Source organism: Zalophus californianus, chromosome 14 (assembly GCF_009762305.2).
Source record: "Zalophus californianus isolate mZalCal1 chromosome 14, mZalCal1.pri.v2, whole genome shotgun sequence".
NCBI classification, from domain to species: domain Eukaryota; kingdom Metazoa; phylum Chordata; class Mammalia; order Carnivora; family Otariidae; genus Zalophus; species Zalophus californianus.
In genome coordinates, this window is record NC_045608.1 from 32,927,871 (window position 1) to 32,944,533 (window position 16,663).

The 16,663-nt window shown below is 43.3% G+C and overlaps 1 long non-coding RNA gene across 2 annotated transcripts in view; it reads right to left on the reverse strand.

The window, feature by feature from the left end:
• Positions 1-16,663, reverse strand: part of LOC113913262 — a 59,872-nt gene that overhangs the window by 41,833 nt on the left and 1,376 nt on the right. For both annotated transcript variants that reach the window (XR_003517131.2, XR_003517132.1), the window contains exon 2: positions 15,749-15,887. This is a non-coding gene — a long non-coding RNA (uncharacterized LOC113913262). The remainder of the gene's footprint in view (positions 1-15,748; positions 15,888-16,663) is intronic.

A 16,663-nucleotide genomic window follows, 5' to 3' on the forward strand; every position in this document is an offset into this window, starting at 1 on the left:
TATGGTTTTGGGTGCAATTGTAAATGGGATTGACTCCTTGATTTGTCTCTCTTCTGTCTTGTTGTTGGTGTATAGGAATGCCACTGATTTCTGTGCATTGATTTTATATCCTGCTACTTGACTGAATTCCTGTATGAGTTCTAGCAGTTTTGGGGTGGAGTCTTTTGGGTTTTCCACATACAGTATCATATCATCTGCAAAGAGTGAGAGTTTGACTTCCTCTTTGCCGATTTGGATGCCTTTGATTTCTTTTTGTTGTCTGATTGCTGTGGCTAGGACTTATATTATGTTGAATAGCAGTGGTGATAGTGGACATCCCTGCCGCGTTCCCGACCTTAGGGGAAAAGCTCTCAGCTTTTCCCCATTAAGAATGATATTTCCTGTAGGTTTTTCATAGATGGCTTTTATGATATTGAGGTATGTACCCTCTATGCCTATACTCTGAAGAGTTTTGATCAAGAAAGGATGCTGTACTTTGTCAAATGCTTTTTCTGCATCTATTGAGAGGATCATACGATTCTTGTTCTTTCTTTTGTTAATGTATTGTATCACGTTGATGGATTTGTGGGTGTTGAACCAGCCTTGCAGCCCAGGGATAAATCCCACTTGGTCATGGTGAATAATCCTTTTAATGTACTGTTGGATCCTGTTGGCTAGTATTTTGGTGAGAATTTTTGCATCCATGTTCATCAAGGATATTGGTCTGTAATTCTCTTTTTTGGTGGGGTCTTTGTCTGGTTTTGGGATCAAGGGAATTGTGGCCTCATAAAATGAGTTTGGAAGTTTTCCTTCCATTTCTATTTTTTGGAACAGTTTCAGGAGAATAGGTATTAATTCTTCTTTAAATGTCTGATAGAATTCCCTTGGGAAGCCATCTGGCCCTGGGCTTTTGTTTGTTGGGAGATTTTGGATGACTGCTTCAATTTCCTTAGTGGTTATAGGTCTGTTCAGGTTTTCTATTTCTTCCTGGTTCAGTTTTGGTAGTTGATACATCTCTAGGAATGCACCCATTTCTTCCAGGTTATCTAACTTGCTGGCATAGAGTTGCTCATAATATGTTCTTGTAATTGTTTGTATTTCTTTGGTGTTGGTTGTGATCTCTCCTCTTTCATTCATGATTTTGTGGATTTGGGTCATTTCTCTTTTCTTTTTGATCAGTCTGGCCAGGGGTTTGTCAATCTTGTTAATTCTTTCAAAGAACCAGCTCCTAGTTTCGTTGATCTGTTCTACTGTTCTTTTGGTTTCTATTTCATTGATTTCTGCTCTGATCCTTATTATTTCTCTTCTCCTGCTGGGTTTAGGCTTTATTTGCTGTTCTTTCTCCAGCTCCTTTAGGTGTAGGGTTAGGTTGTGTATTTGAGACCTTTTTTGTTTCTTGAGAAAGGCTTGTATTGCTCTATACTTTCCTCTCAGGACTGCCTTTGCTGTATTCCAGAGATTTTGAACAGTTGTGTTTTCATTTTCATTGGTTTCCATGAATTTTTAATTCTTCTTTAATTTCCTGGTTGACTCATTCATTCCTTAGTAGGATGCTCTTTAGCCTCCATGTCTTTGAGTTCTTCCCGACTTTCCTCTTGTGATTGAGTTCTAGTTTCAAAGCATTGTGGTCTGAAAATATGCGGGGAATAATCCCAATCTTTTGGTACTGGTTGAGACCTGATCTGTGACCTAGGATGTGATCAATTCTGGAGAATGTTCCATGGGCACTAGAGAAGAATGTGTATTCCGTTGCTTTGGGATGGAATGTTCTGAATATGTCTGTGAAGTCCATTTGGTGCAGTGTGTCATTTAAAGTCTTTATTTCCTTGTTGATCTTTTGCTTAGATGATCTGTCCATTTCAGTCAGGGGGGTGTTAAAGTCCCCCACTAATACTGTATTGTTGTCAATGTGTTTCTTGCTTTTGTTATTAATTGCCTTATATAATTGGCTGCTCCCATGTTCGGGGCATAGATATTTACAATTGTTAGATCTTCTTGTTGGATAGACCCTTTAAGTAGGATATAGTGTCCTTCTTCATCTCTTATTACAGTCTTTGTTTTAAAATCTAATTTGTCTGATATAAGGATTGCCACCCCAGCTTCCTTTTGGTGTCCATTAGCATGGTAAATTGTTTTGCACCCCCTCACTTTCAATCTGGGGGTGTCTTTGGGTCTATAATGAGTCTCTTGCAGACAGCATATTGATGGTTCTTGTTTTTTAATCCAATCTGATCACACGTATTTTTATTAATTCAATTTTTCTGTCCATTTATCCTACTATTTTCAAGGAGTGGTTGGTAATCTCCCCTATAGTTAATGTGCTTTTTACTTTAGAAATCTTGACTTCTGCCTTTCTTATTCCTTCTTTTCTTTTCTTTTCCTTTCTTTTCTTTTCCTTTCTTTGTGTGTGTGTGTGTATGTGTGTGTGTGTGTGTGTGTGTGTTATTCTTTATTCTAACTTCCTGAGTTGCGTACAGAAGTCCTTATTTTTCTTTCCAATGGTAGCTATGTGAGGCTATATACAGGGTGTCCCAGATCAGAAGTGGAAATGCTCCAAGCTTACAGAAATCATCAGTTAAAAGTTTAATTATTTAAATATTGCATGCTTATTCAGCTTTGTGTGTTTTTTAAAGATTTTATTTAATAGAGAGAGAGAGAGTGGAGGAGGGCAAAGGGAGAGAGAGAATTTTAAGCAGACTCCCTGCTGAGCACGAAGCCCTATGTGAAGCTCGATCCCACGACCCTGAGATCATGACCTGAGCTGAAATCAAGAGTCAGAAGTTTAACTGAGTAAGCCATCCAGGCACCCCCTCAGCTTTGTGAATTTTGAATATTATGGTTTAGTGTTTATCCCACACGTGCAATGGTGAGGGTGGCCTCCCCCAGGCCAGTGGCCAAAGAGAAGAGGCCCCCGCGAGGCTCACTCCCACCTCCATCACTCGTGTGGTTGGTGAGTCAGGAGTGCAGGCCAGCCTGTGCATTCCTGTTCTTGAACAATCTGCAAATGCAGCCCTTACAGTTGCTCCTGCTCAGGGTTTGCAATTTGAAGACTGACTAGAACCGTCAGCACTACACTGTGGTAACTTGAATGCATCAAAAAAGATAGTAGCATCTTAACAGTTTAAATAATTCTCCTTTATAGCGTTGCCTTTTCCAAGCCTGCAGAATTCATACTTCTTTTTTTTTGAATGTCAATATTTTTTTACTATTATGTTATGTTAATCACCATACATTACATCATTAGTTTTTGATGGAGTGTTCCATGATTCATTGTTTGCGTATAACACCCAGCGCTCCATGCAGAATGTGCCCTTTTTAATACCCATCACCAGGCTAACCCATCCCCCCACCCCTCCCCTCTAGAACCCTCAGTTTGTTTTTCAGAGTCCATAGTCTCTCATGGTTCATCTCCCCCTCTGATTTCCCCCCTTCATTCTTCCCTTCCTGCTATCTTTTTTTTTTAACATATTATGTATTATTTGTTTCAGAGGTACAGGTCTGTGATTCAACAGTCTTACACAATTCACAGCGCTCACCATAGCACATACCCTCCCCAATGCCTATCATCCAGCCACCCCATCCCTCCCACCCTCCACCACTCCAGCAACCCTCAGTTTGTTTCCTGAGATTAAGAATTCCTCATACCAGTGAGGTCATATGATACATGTCTTTCTCTGATTGACTTATTTCGCTCAGCATAATACCTTCCAGTTCCATCCACGTCGTTGCAAATGGCAAGATTTCAATCCTTTTGATGGCTGCATAATATTCCATGGTATATATACACCACATCTTCTTTATCCAAAGCCATTAAAGTTTAAATCTGCGTAAGACTTTGGGACCCCTTATGTTTTCTTCTACAGAAGACTAAGTTCTGTGCCAGAGTCTTTTATGGGTGGGTTTCCATTTCATGGCATTCCAGAAGAAAGGCGTGTATTGATAGCACAAGTGGGGCCAGAGATGGTGAGGAGAGGGGAGGGAAGTGCTGAGGGTCCCGGTGGGAAGTTGTGGAAAGAGAAGAACTTCTGAATCATTCCAGGACTCTGGGACCAGCCGCTGACTTTCTTTCAAGTGTTCAGGGAAAGCCTGATAAAAATCCCTAGCCCCTTGCACCCAGACCCTACTCTATCACAGTGAGCCCAGAAAAGATTGCTAGAGACAGATATACCAGCCACTCATATAATTATAACAATAATAACAATAATAATAATAATAATAGGAAGAAGAAGGAGAAGGGAAAGAATGAGTTGATTGGCATTGACTCATTATTATGGGCCAAAAGTAAAAAGCATAAGGAATCAGAGACATAGAGAAGCTTAGGTACCTGCCCAGAGCATAGCTGGGGCCAGGACTTGATTCCTCTCCCTTGAGAATACTGCCTGCCCCATCTGACTGTTAGAACTGTGCCTGCTTTGCTGGAGCACACCTGTTGTCCAGACCTCAGCCTCCTGTCGGAACCCCGGCATCCCACTGGAAAGCCAGCCTCCACTGGAACCCCACCTTGCCACTAGAAGCCCAGCCTTCTGTTTGAACCCCAGCCTCCTGTGGGCACAACCTCTCCACTAAAGTCTCCTTGTCATCAGCCTCTGTTCCTGCCTAACTTAGCCTTGGTCAGCCCTCCATTGTGCTGCCAATGTGAGCACCCCCACCTGTCAGACTTCACTGGGCCCCTAGATTCCTGAACACCTTTATGGTATATTTGGTGTAAGGTTAGGTATGACTGAGCAGTTCTTCCCCAATCCCATCTCTGTGGCCCCATAATATTTCTTTCCCAGGCTACTGAGTTTTGGGGGTGGGAGCAGGGAAGGCACAGTGAGATGCACCCTTTTCCACATGGAGATATCACTGAACTTCTCACATAATGGGACAAAGGGTGATGGAGGTGACTCCCTCTGCCCCTCACCCAGGTAGGTAGGCATACCCAAGTCAAACATGGGCATTTGGTAAAGTTTTAGGATCTCTCCGGTTTCTTTTTCAACCTAAAAATCTGATTTTTGTGCTTGATGGCCTGGTCGTTCTGTATTCTTTGATAGTAATAAATTAGCTCAGATGAATAGGATAATGCTCCAGACATGGGCAATATAGAAAAATACTACCGTAAAGATCAATGATTTAATAGACTGTGACTTTTCAAGAAATCACCAAAGTGAGACTAGAGGAATATCATTTGACATGGGCAGTTGGCTGGATTTTATATTGCCCTTCACCAGTTACCCCATTTCACTCACGCTGACAGAAGCATACAAGCTTCAAAGCCAGTACTGTCAAAGGGAAGACAACCCACCCTTCCCCTCCTGTCCCAGGGACTCTCATGCCTGGGCTTACCTGGATAAGTCAAACCCAGAGTCCCTCCAGAGTCTGGGTACTTGCTCTCAACCATATGTAGGAAAAGAGCTTTCTTGAGTCACTGAGATGTCATCCTTCCCTTGGGCAAGTCTACTCCTTGGATCAGCCAAAACACAAGGAGAAAAGGAAATCAATCATGTTCCAGAATGGAGGTGGTGTCTCTATTCCCGATTGTGATGGACTTTGCAGAAGAACATTTAAAGAGAGGGTGAAGTGCTCTCTGACATGTGACTCTCCTGTCCGTCCTTTACTGTGTCTTCCAAAGAAGCAACCAGCCTGTGCTGACATTTTAGTAGGGGCAAGCCCCTTGCTGAGGGCTTCACATGGATTATCTCTTAGTGCTCATAGCAAACCCAAAGGGTAGGTATTGTTTTTCTCATTTTACAAATGAGAAACTAAGGCACAAAGAGTTTAAATGTTGGGCGCCTGGGTGGCTCAGATGGTTAAGCGTCTGCCTTTGGCTCAGGTCATGATTCCAGGGTCCTGGGATCGAGTCCCACATCGGGCTCCCTACTCCTTGGGAGCCTGCTTCTCCCTCTGCCTCTCTCTCTCTCTCTCTGTCTCTCATGAATAAATAAATAAAATCTTAAAAAAAAGAGAGTTTAAATGTTTTTCCCAGTGTGGCATAGCCAGTGTTCATAACCCATGCTTCCCACCATGCTAGGAACCACCATGTTATGTAACCAGATCCCCCCAGGCAATCTTCTAGTTACAAAGAAAGTCAATATGAACACAGACAAGGGAAAATATATGAAAACCTGGAAGAAGATTATTCACAAGTAACCTTTTCACATGTGAAATAAAGTACTGGTCTTAATATCATGATCATTTATAAAATGCTCGTCTCTTCCTTAACCAATTCTTGCATGCTATCCTGACTTTTCCCTTTGTATTTGCATGTGGGCTTAATGTTTTCAACAAAGGGGTTAGTTGGTCAAGATGAAATTATTAATGTACTTGAGAAATGTATCTGCACAAGGTGTCATGATTTCTGTAGGTGTCAGTTATTGAAGAAAAGCCACCCAGTGAAATAAATTAATGTTGCTCATCTGAATCACAGCCCTTCCAGCCGGGTGTGGGAGAAAGTAGCAGTGTGGTATGTCTGAACCTGCTGCCATCAGACAGCCCATGGAGGGGACAGGAACTAGAGGCTGGAGGATGGGGAGTGGAATCGGTCTAGCTGTCATGGCGTCCTTATGCCTGGCAGGGCCAGTCATTTCTTTGGGCAGTAGACTTCCTGGATATACTCATTTTTTTCAGCCCCCCAGACCTACCCTTTCCATCTACAATGCTTTTATATCTAAGCTCTACCCTTGAAGAAAGCCTTAAATCTTCCACAGTTCCAGTGTAGTAGCAGACTCTTAGTCTCCAATCCAGTAACTAGAACCCCATGAGATCTACAGATTGTATTTTCTGGAATCGGTCCTATCAAAGGGTATAAACACTACAATTTGTAGGTTGATATGTTTAGCAATTTGTAAATGATTAAGCTTCTATTTCCTTTGTAATCTTTCCAAAATCAGAAAGTTTGAGTTCATAATGAATGTGCTAAATGAATAATCAAACAGGCATTATTTTCCTAATAAAGCAGAGATATCTGACTGTGATCGGTTTCTCACCTCTAACCTCATGCCTCAGCAACTCCTGGAATTATTCCATATGCAACAGGCTGATTCTACACCTCTGAACCACATCAGATAATTGAGTGGAGTTTACAAAAACATGCACATTCTCAGGTTTGCAATCCCCTCAGGGCTTTGTCAACCCAAACCTGAGGATATAGGGCCTGAACAACTTGAGTCTTAAATGCTCAAAGGGTCATTCTGATTTTTAAGTAAGTTTGAAATTACTGGCTTTGGAGAACCCTGCCCTCATGGAGGTGACATTCTAATGAAAAGAAAACAAAACAAAACAAAAAAACAGCAGAAGCAAATAATACATGTTGAGAATTTAGGGAGGCCCAAGGAAGAACCCTTGTTTTGCCTTCTTGGACTCTGAAACCAGCTCTGACGCAAGAGGAAAGGGAGGGAGAGCAGAGAGAGTAAGATGTCACCTGTCCCCTTCACAAAAACTAACTCAAAATGGATCACAGACATAAAGGTAAAACAGAAAACTGTAAAGCTTCTAGAAGATAACATAGGAGAAAACCTACCATGACCTTGGGTGTGTGGCAAGGACTTTTTAGATACAACACCAAGGGCATAATCCATGAAAGAAATCATTGATAAGCTGGATCGATTTCATTAAAGTTAAAAACTAGTCTTTGAAAGATAATGTCAAGAGGATTAGAAGACAAGCAACAGACTGGGAGAAAATCTGCAAAAGACACATCTAATAAAGGACTGTTTCCAAAATGTATGAAGAACAATAAAAAATAAACCTGATTAAACAATGGGCCAAAGACCTTAACAAGTACCTCACCAAAGATCTACAGATGGCAAATAAGCATATGAAAAGATATCAACCTCATTATATATCATGAGGGAAATGTAAATTGAAAGAGCAGTGAGATACCACTACACACCTACTAGAATGGCCAAAATGTCCACCAAATGCTGGTGAGGATGTGGAGTGACAAGAACTCTCATTAATTGCTGGTGTGAAGCAAAAGGGTACAGGCACTTGGCAAGACCATCTGGCAGTTTCTTACAAAACTAAACATACTCCTACCACATGATTCAGCAATCACACTCCTTGGTATTTACCCAGAGGAGTTGAAAACTTTTGTCCACACAAAAACCTGCACATAGCAGTTTCAGCATTACTGTCAAAACTTGGAAGCAACTATGATTACCTCTGGTGGGTGAATGGATACATCCAGACAATGGAATATTATTCAACATTAAAAAAAAATCTATCAAGCCATGGGAAAAAAATGGAGGAAACTTAAATGCATATTATTAAGCGAAAGAAGCCAGTCTGAAAAAGCTATCTACTGTATGATTCCAACCATATGACTTTCTGGAAAAGACAAAATTGTGGAGATAGTAAAGAGGTCAGTGTTGCCTGGGGTGAGGTGGGGAAGGGGTATAGTGGGGAGAGATCAACAGATGGAGCACAGAGGCTTTTTAGGGCATGCTGTTTATGATACTGTAATGATGGATATAAGTCATTAAACATTTGTCCGAATCCATGGAATGTAAAAACCAAGGGTGAACCTAATGTAAATGATGGACTCTGGGTGATTATGATGTGTCATTTGTAATAAACCTACCACTCTGGTGGGGGGCAGGGATAATGAGGGAGCCTGCGCAATTGTGGGGGCAATGAGTATATGGGAATGCTATTGGGTGTACTTCCTATTTGAGTCACAAAGTGGCAGTGCTTCCACTGTCCCTTGTCCCTTGTCATAGAATTATTCAGACCTCCAAAGTCTGCCTCCTGGGCAAGGGTTCCTCCTCATGTGTGGTTAATTATCCAGGCTATGGGAGGGGTTGACTCCGCAGTATGCGGAGCAGCTACATGGATGCGAGGTTAGCCTCTGCACAGCCCCTTCCCAGGAACAAAAGCAGACGAATGCTGGGGCAGCTGATGGAAGGCCACCACCATAGGCATATATGTTGCTGGCACTCAGTGGCACCCGCAGGATGCAGCTGTTTTGCAGCTCTAAAGCAATGCATCAAGAATCACATTTAGGGTAAGAGAAATCAGTAGATTTAGGGAAAATTTTTAATAGGTTGCCGGGAGACTTTCTCTGAAGTCTTTATTTAACATTTATTTCCACACATCCACATTTCTAATTCTCATTCTTTCGGGAAGTACAGGTGAGTAACACCAGCCAGGAGGACATAAGGCACCGCGTGGGGCATAGCCCTTAGCCAAGCACCTGCTGCTAGCCCAGCACCACAAGTCAGGCCTTCCCCTGCCCTAGATGCCATGCCCAGGGACCCAAGGGTTTCGGACTCAGGACAAGTTCCATCACTTTGGGGGATGTTAAGCAATTATCTAGAGCTAAAACAAAACATTAGTTTAAAACCTTTTGCAAAGTAAGGAACTGAAGTTAATGATCCAGGTAACATCATAGGAGGAAAGGAAACCACCAATGCTATTTAAGGAGTTCCAGACCCCTGTTGCCTTGCCCTCTGTCCCACCACTGGGGTCTGGGAAAGCACTTCTGAAAGGCCACCTTCACCCAGGAAACTAAGAGATGCAGTTTCCATCACCAACTCGTGGCCCATGGGAGAATGGTGTGGCCAGGGGCCACTAACAAGCAGGAGAGAGAGGGGATAATGCAGAAGGAGCATCCAAAGATGTGGATGAGTCCCAGGCCAGGCGACCAGCTCTGACATACAGGAGCAAGAGTTCTGGAAAAAGCCAGGGGGTTCATTCTGGGAGGGTGCTCTAGCACAGCTTGGCAGCTTGGCTGCTTCATTTCAGTGAGCTCGTCAGGCTTGGTGGCTGGAGCCCAGGCTTGTGTCAGCAAATGCACGGATGCTGGAAAGCATTTGGTCACTGTATTACATCAAACAATGTCATGTATGGAGAGGCCCAGAGGGGCTGGATGGGGGAGAAGCTGCCTTGTCTATTTCCCATATCTGCGGGCTTGGTGCAGGGGTGCAGTCTCTGACACGTGCACCTGCCAGATGGTCTGCCCTGGCCACCGTAAGCACCCAGGTGTCCCCAATATGCCCCATCCCCTCCTCACAGCTCTCAGCCTCTTCCATTTGCTCAGTCCTCCCCAGGCCCTTTCTTGGTTCCTCCTGGCCTTCAGTCTATGCGACCTTCATCCTCTGCTAAGTCCCCTTTCAGTTGCTACTTGGGACAGAGGGGAAGGATTAGGAAAAGGCTCAGGAAGCGGCCTTTGGTTTTTCAGAATGGAGGAAGGGAGGGAAGAGAGGCCTTCAAGTGATCTGCCCTCCAGGCAGTCCCTGCCAGAGACTAGACTCTCCCTACTCCTCTTCACCCATTCTGCTCAACCCCCACCCCCTCCTCTCTGGCAACCATCAGTCCTGTTCTCTGTATTTATGGCTTTGTTCTGTTTTTTGTTTGTTTTATTTTTTAGATTCCAAATATAAGTGAAATCATATGGTATTTGTCTTTCTCTGTCTGACTTATTTTACTTAGCATAATACCAACTAGGTCCAACCATGTTGTCACAAATGGCAAGATCTCATTTTTTTTTATGAATGAGTAATATTTCATTGTATGTATTTTCTTTATCCATTCATTTATAGATGGGCACTTAGGTTGCTTCCATATTTTGGCTGTTTTAAATAAATCTGCAATAAATATAAGGGTGCATTTCAAACTAGTGTTTTCATTTTCTTTGAATAAATATCTAGTATTACTGGATCATCTGGTAGTTCTATTTTTAAGTTTTTGAAGAACCCCCACACTGTTTGCCACAGGGGCTGCACCAGTTTGCATTCCCACCAACAAGGTTCCTTTTTCTCCACATCCTCAACAACGCTTGTTATTTCTTGTCTTTTTTATTCTAGCCATCCTGACAGGTGTGAAGTGAGATCTCATTGTGAGTTTTATTTGCATTTCCCTGATGATGAGTGATGTTGAACATCTTTGCATGTGTTTGTGAGTCATCTGGATGTCTTCTTTGGGAAAACATCTATTCAGGTCCTCTGCCCATTTTTAAATCAGATTATTTGTTGGTTTTGTGTGTGTGTGTGTGTGTGTGTGTGTGTGTGTGTGTGTGGAGAGTTGTATAAGTTATATATAGTTGGGTTATATTTTTAAAAGATGTCTTTCCATTACTCAGGAGGCATCAGGCTCTAGGCTTATTGATGGCATTGTTGCCTTGTGTAAGATGATACCAACCAGTTTCCAACCCAAACTAAGAGGCGATCATGGGAGTTCAGAACAGCCCAGGAGTTTCTGGGTCACAGAAGGAATGTGAAGAGCCTGGCTCTTACTGGAGGAGCAGCTATGTGCACTCTTCCTCATAAGGAACCCAAGTTCCAGCTCATAGACAGGACAAGCTATCATCCAACAGGAACAGAACTGTGCCTGCACATTCCCATGCACCCAAGATACAAAGCAACCCTTTTAAAAGTACTTAAGATCAGCACTGAAAGACTCCCTAGGGTCCATTTTTCTTCTTAAGATTCTCTCTTCCAAGCTGGTGTCACAGATATTGAATGTCACCCATGCCCACAGATGGAACATCCCCACTATGCAGGCAGTTCTAGACATCCAGTCTGACTTCTTTTCTGTCTGTTCTGCTTCTCTTAACTGCTCGGAGGAATTCTACATTAGTGACCCATTGACAGCTCAAATTCAATATGACCAAAACCAAAATCATGATTTTCACCTCAGCTCTCTTTATCTTTCCTGCCTTACAGTTGTTAAGAATATTCACTCAAGGGCGCCTGGGTGGCTCAGTTGGTTAAGCGACTGACTTAAGCTCAGGTCATGATCCTGGAGTTCCAGGATCAAGTCCCGCATCGGGCTCCCTGCTCAGCAGGGAGTCCGCTTCTCCCTCTGACCCTCCCTCCTCTCATGTGCTCTCCCTCTCTCTCAATCTCTCTCTCAAATAAATAAATAAAATCGTTTTTTAAAAAGAAAAGAATATTCACTCAAGCTGAGGACTTCAGAGAGTCTGAGACTCACTCAGGCCATTGAGTCCAGCAGGTGTCTCTCTGGGCCAGTCCCCTAAACCTCTGCTCTTCTTGTACTGTGACTCTGCCCCCACTCTCCTCATGGCTTACTGCAGCTGCCCCTTTGTGGGCTTGCAGGCTTCCACTCTCCATCTATCCTCTCTACTCCAAGAGTTTCCAGATCTTTCTGAGGATCCAGAATCAACAGAAAGCTTTAGAAAGCTATAGATTTCTGAAGCCTACGAGATTCAACCATCAGATCATATAGACCTAGGGCCCAGAAATACCCTTTTTTAATCAGTGCCCAGCTGATTCTGAACTATTGGTCATGGATCTGTGTTTAAGGATAGTACATCTAGTCCACTAGCTAATCATTAGAATAATCTCCAGCTCTTGTCAAAAAATACAAACTCTGGACTCCCCAGGACTCTTACTTAGGAGGCCAGAGTCTACAAATCTTTACGTATTTAAATGCTTTCAGATGATTTTGACAATGGGCCAGGTTTGAGGATGCTCCCTTTCCATCCTGCCCTCGAGGGGATCTGGCCAGATGACTCTATATCTAAGGTATCATGATAACATATAGAAGATGCACAACAAATGTGGGCTCTGCCATCCTTCCCAAGTTGCCTCCAAAGTTCTGTCCTCACCACCCCCATGAAAGGGATGTCTAAAGCAACTGACAAACTAGAGCTCGAGAGATGGAAGGTAGGGGTCCATTTCCTTTCACTCACTTCCTGATCAGTTATATTTGCTCAGGCGTTACTCAAATATCCATTGGAAAAACTAGGTCAAGTTTACTGAGAAGAGTGAAGAATGTGTGCAGCCTTACAAAAATGATGGCTGACAAGGGAAGACTCCAGGCCCAGAACCAAATAGCCAATAATTGGAAATGTCTGGTCAGCCTCATTAATAAATGACAATCTGGGAGACATAATCAGTGGCCCCAAGTTTGGTCTCAAAGACAACTAGAAAAGGCGGCGAGTCTCCCCCTTGGAACGGGTTCAGTAACACTAAGAAGACTCTCACACCTCACATGAAATCATTCTCCTCCCACTGGATTACACCAGAGATGATATGAAAAGAAAATATAAATTTTCTACCCTTAGCCAGAGCGAATTCCTACATGCCAGCACCATCAGGAAAGCTAGCACATTGCCTTGAAGTTATGCCGAGGACTGGATCATCTCAGAGAGTCTGTTTTGATATATGGAGGGCAGATGAGTAGGAAATATGAGAGGGTGAGAGTGGAAAATTCTGGAGTCCCCAGGGCAGGACATCACCTGGAGTGATGCCCAGAGCACCTAGACCAGGGTGAAACACTTCTATCCCTTAGCCCCACCCTGACCTCCCTACACGATGGCATATTCAACCAAATACACAAAACGTGGGGACCAAGATGGCTTTTTAGCAAGTCTAAAACAAAGCAAATCATAAGGACATACACTTCCAAGTGTGGAAATATAGGTGCTTAAAATCTGACCAAATAAAATTAGTTTTTGTCTACTAGCTGTTTTTCATAAAGCATTCATCTGTTTATATTTTTGGTACAATCTCAATCTCAGCAAAGTTCTTTCTTAGGAAAATTTTATGTCCATGAATGTTGTTCTGTCTCCATGTAGGAAGGCTTTGTGCAAAAACAGAGATGGATTGAGCTGTGGAAAGTTCTGGGGTAACCTCTGTGGACTCCTGGTGCCTCTGGCTAGCAGACGGCTCAGCTGGGCTGCTCTGTGCAGCATGCTCTCCCCGCCCTGGCACAGGGGAGCTGCCTAGAGCCTGACCTCTGAGGTTGCCAGCACATATGCAGAGCACTCTGTGGGCCAGGCCATCCTAAAACACTAATGACACATTAGGGAACAGCACGGCAGTAGCATTAAATTATGAATGATGCTGCTTCGTGGCACCCAGACTGAAGCATGGCAGTGAAATATTAATGAACCTTGCAGATGGCTGCGTCTCACATGGTTCGGCACTGCCCTGAGCCCTCAGCGGTTCATAGCAAGCAGCTTTTGTCCTGCATTGCACTTGGGACAAGAGACCGAGAAAACATTAAAAAAAAAGAAACAACATCAACAACAACAAACATAACAAAACAAAACAAAAAACAGAAAACACAATAATGCCGGAAGACAGAGAAAAAAACCTCCGATGTAAGTCGCTATACTAAAATCAAAGCCTCCAAGCAGAATGGATAGAACAAGGACCCTGGCAGAGAGCAGTCACCTAAGGAGCCTAACCAGGCCACCAGGCCACCTCCCCACAATGGGATCTGGCAGAAAGAACACACTGGAGTCAGGCAGGCTTCAAAGAAACACCAAAGCAGGATTGGGCCAAAAGCTTCACAAGAAGGTGGTATAAACATGAATCATCAGACTCGGGACTGATGTAAGGGACCCCTCATGAGAATCACCTAGGATTCTCTAGCTACTCTGTCAGGGTATTGGTTGCATGGCTCAGGAATGACTCAGGGAGTTTTGCTTGATGTGGACACGGGACCACAGTGAATGTATGTGATCGGTGAACAAGCAAGGCCTGATCTGCTGCCTGGCCTACCTCCTTGGTGTACAAAGAAATACAGAGGAGAGGAGCAGCAGGGAAAAGAGAAATGGGACCGTGGCTTTCAAGCTGAGGGGATCTCCTCAGTGGGAAATCGTCAGTCTCAAAATGGGAAGCACTCAAGGCACAGTGTGTTTCATGGCATAGTCCCCTGAGCCCTCCAACCCACCATGAAGGCCAGGCACATTCCCACTTCCTCCCCTGTCACGGGACCAGTTCAGCTTTCATCATGGCATATATGCTGCGACGGAATCTGTCCTCTGTTGCCTTGGATTATTAGGTTTTTATGGGATGGAATCTACGTAGTGTTTATGCTTTTATTAATGAGTGTATACTCAACGACACTATTTACATTCGTAAGCCTTTGTAGTCAGCACTACCGTCTATACCCAAAGCATTTCCATCCGAAGTAACCTCTGTACCCATGAAAATGACTGCACCTCACCCCTTCCTCCCTCCATCCTACTTTCTACTTTCTGGGTCTATGAATTGCCCTGCCCTTGTTTCCTCAAAAAGTGGAATCGTGTAACACACGTCTTTCCGTGCATGCCTTCTTTCAAAAAGCATCTTAGTTTTTCAAGGTCCATCCATTTCATAGCATATTGACTACTTTAGTTTCTTCTTATGGCTGAATAGCATTCCATTATGTGTACATATCCCATTTAATGCATCCTTTCCTCACAGGATGGATTTTTGGGTTGTGTCTGTCTATGGCTACTGGGAATACTGCTGTCTCGAACATTGGTGCACAGATTTCTGTCTGTTACCGGGACGGGAATACTTGACATTACGCATTTGTCAAACTAGTAGAATGGTAAACACAAAGAATGCATTTTAATGTAAATGTGGTACTTTAGTTCATAAAATGTTGTGAGGTTATTTCGTTAATTGTAAGGTATGTAGTACACACGTGTAAGATGTGGTTAATGGAAGAAAGTGGGGGGGTATGGAAACTTCCTGTAATCATCTGTTCCAATTTTATATTAATCTAAACTGGTTCAAAATACTGTCTCTTACTTACTAAAAATCTAGAAACAGAGTTTCATGGAGAGATCTATACTGACTTGTGTTCAAAAAATAGCTAAGGTCCATACATTTGGCTAGTAGACCCTTTTATTCCTATGACATATGGATCCAGTTTCAGGGAGAAATTCATCCTGACTTCTATACTTACTGGTGATGGACTTAATAAATTTAAATCTATACATATGAAATAATAGAAAAATCTCAACATTTTTATATTCTTCTGTTATGTCTGTGCTATTGAATGAAAGAATTATCCTTAAATCAACTTAATGAGTAAACTTCCACAGTACCTTCCTCGGTGTCCGCAATTGGGAACACCTGATTGTGGAGAGAAAAACGGATTCTTTTAATGGTTTGTCTGGAAGGGGCCGACGTGCTTGTGGGGGGCTCCACAACTTCCCTCTCTCTTTCCACACACAGTCCTGGGAACTGCATAGAAATAGAGAGCATTGTTGGCATCTTGCCATTGGGGCAGGAGTCATAATTTACTCTGAGTTCAACCTTCTGCTCCCCCTACTCACCAGCTGTCTAGCAGACATTCCCCCTTCAACGCTGGACTTAGGAAGATGTTGCGATGCGGTGTGCCTTGACATCCCCCAACAGATAGGTTTTGTGGGCAACTACTATGATGTAGCAGAGACGTGATAGAAATGCAGCAAAGCACAGTGACCGCACCTGATGGCCTGGATTCACATCCCATTTAGAAGGTACCCATACCTGAGAGAGTGACTGAGAGCCCTCTGTGTCTCAGTTTCCTACTCTGAAATGTGGAAATATTCATACCTCCTATTCATTCGTGTGCTGTTGGGACGCTAAAAGTGATTTCCTCCAAGTAGAGATTGGACATAGTTAAGGACTGATGCTTCACCATTGCTCTGGAGGTATTCAGGTTCTGATTTCCTATAGAATGAGCTAAACACCTGGTAGTGGGTGAATCCAGGTATGGGACTTGGATGACTCCACTGCATGGGAGGTTGGAAGCTCACTCTTTATCCTTCACATGGGAATGAAGCTTTATAGCTCTCAGAGAAAGTGTATCATCCACTCTTGTTATCCCGGCACCAGCACCATTAGAGCGGAAAATATGGGGTGGTAACCCATATTTTACAGTGGAGGGCGCTGAAAGGTAGGGAAATGAAGTGACTATCCAGAGTGGCCATGCTGGTGAGTGATGGATCCTGGACAGGAATGTAGTTGTTTCCCTG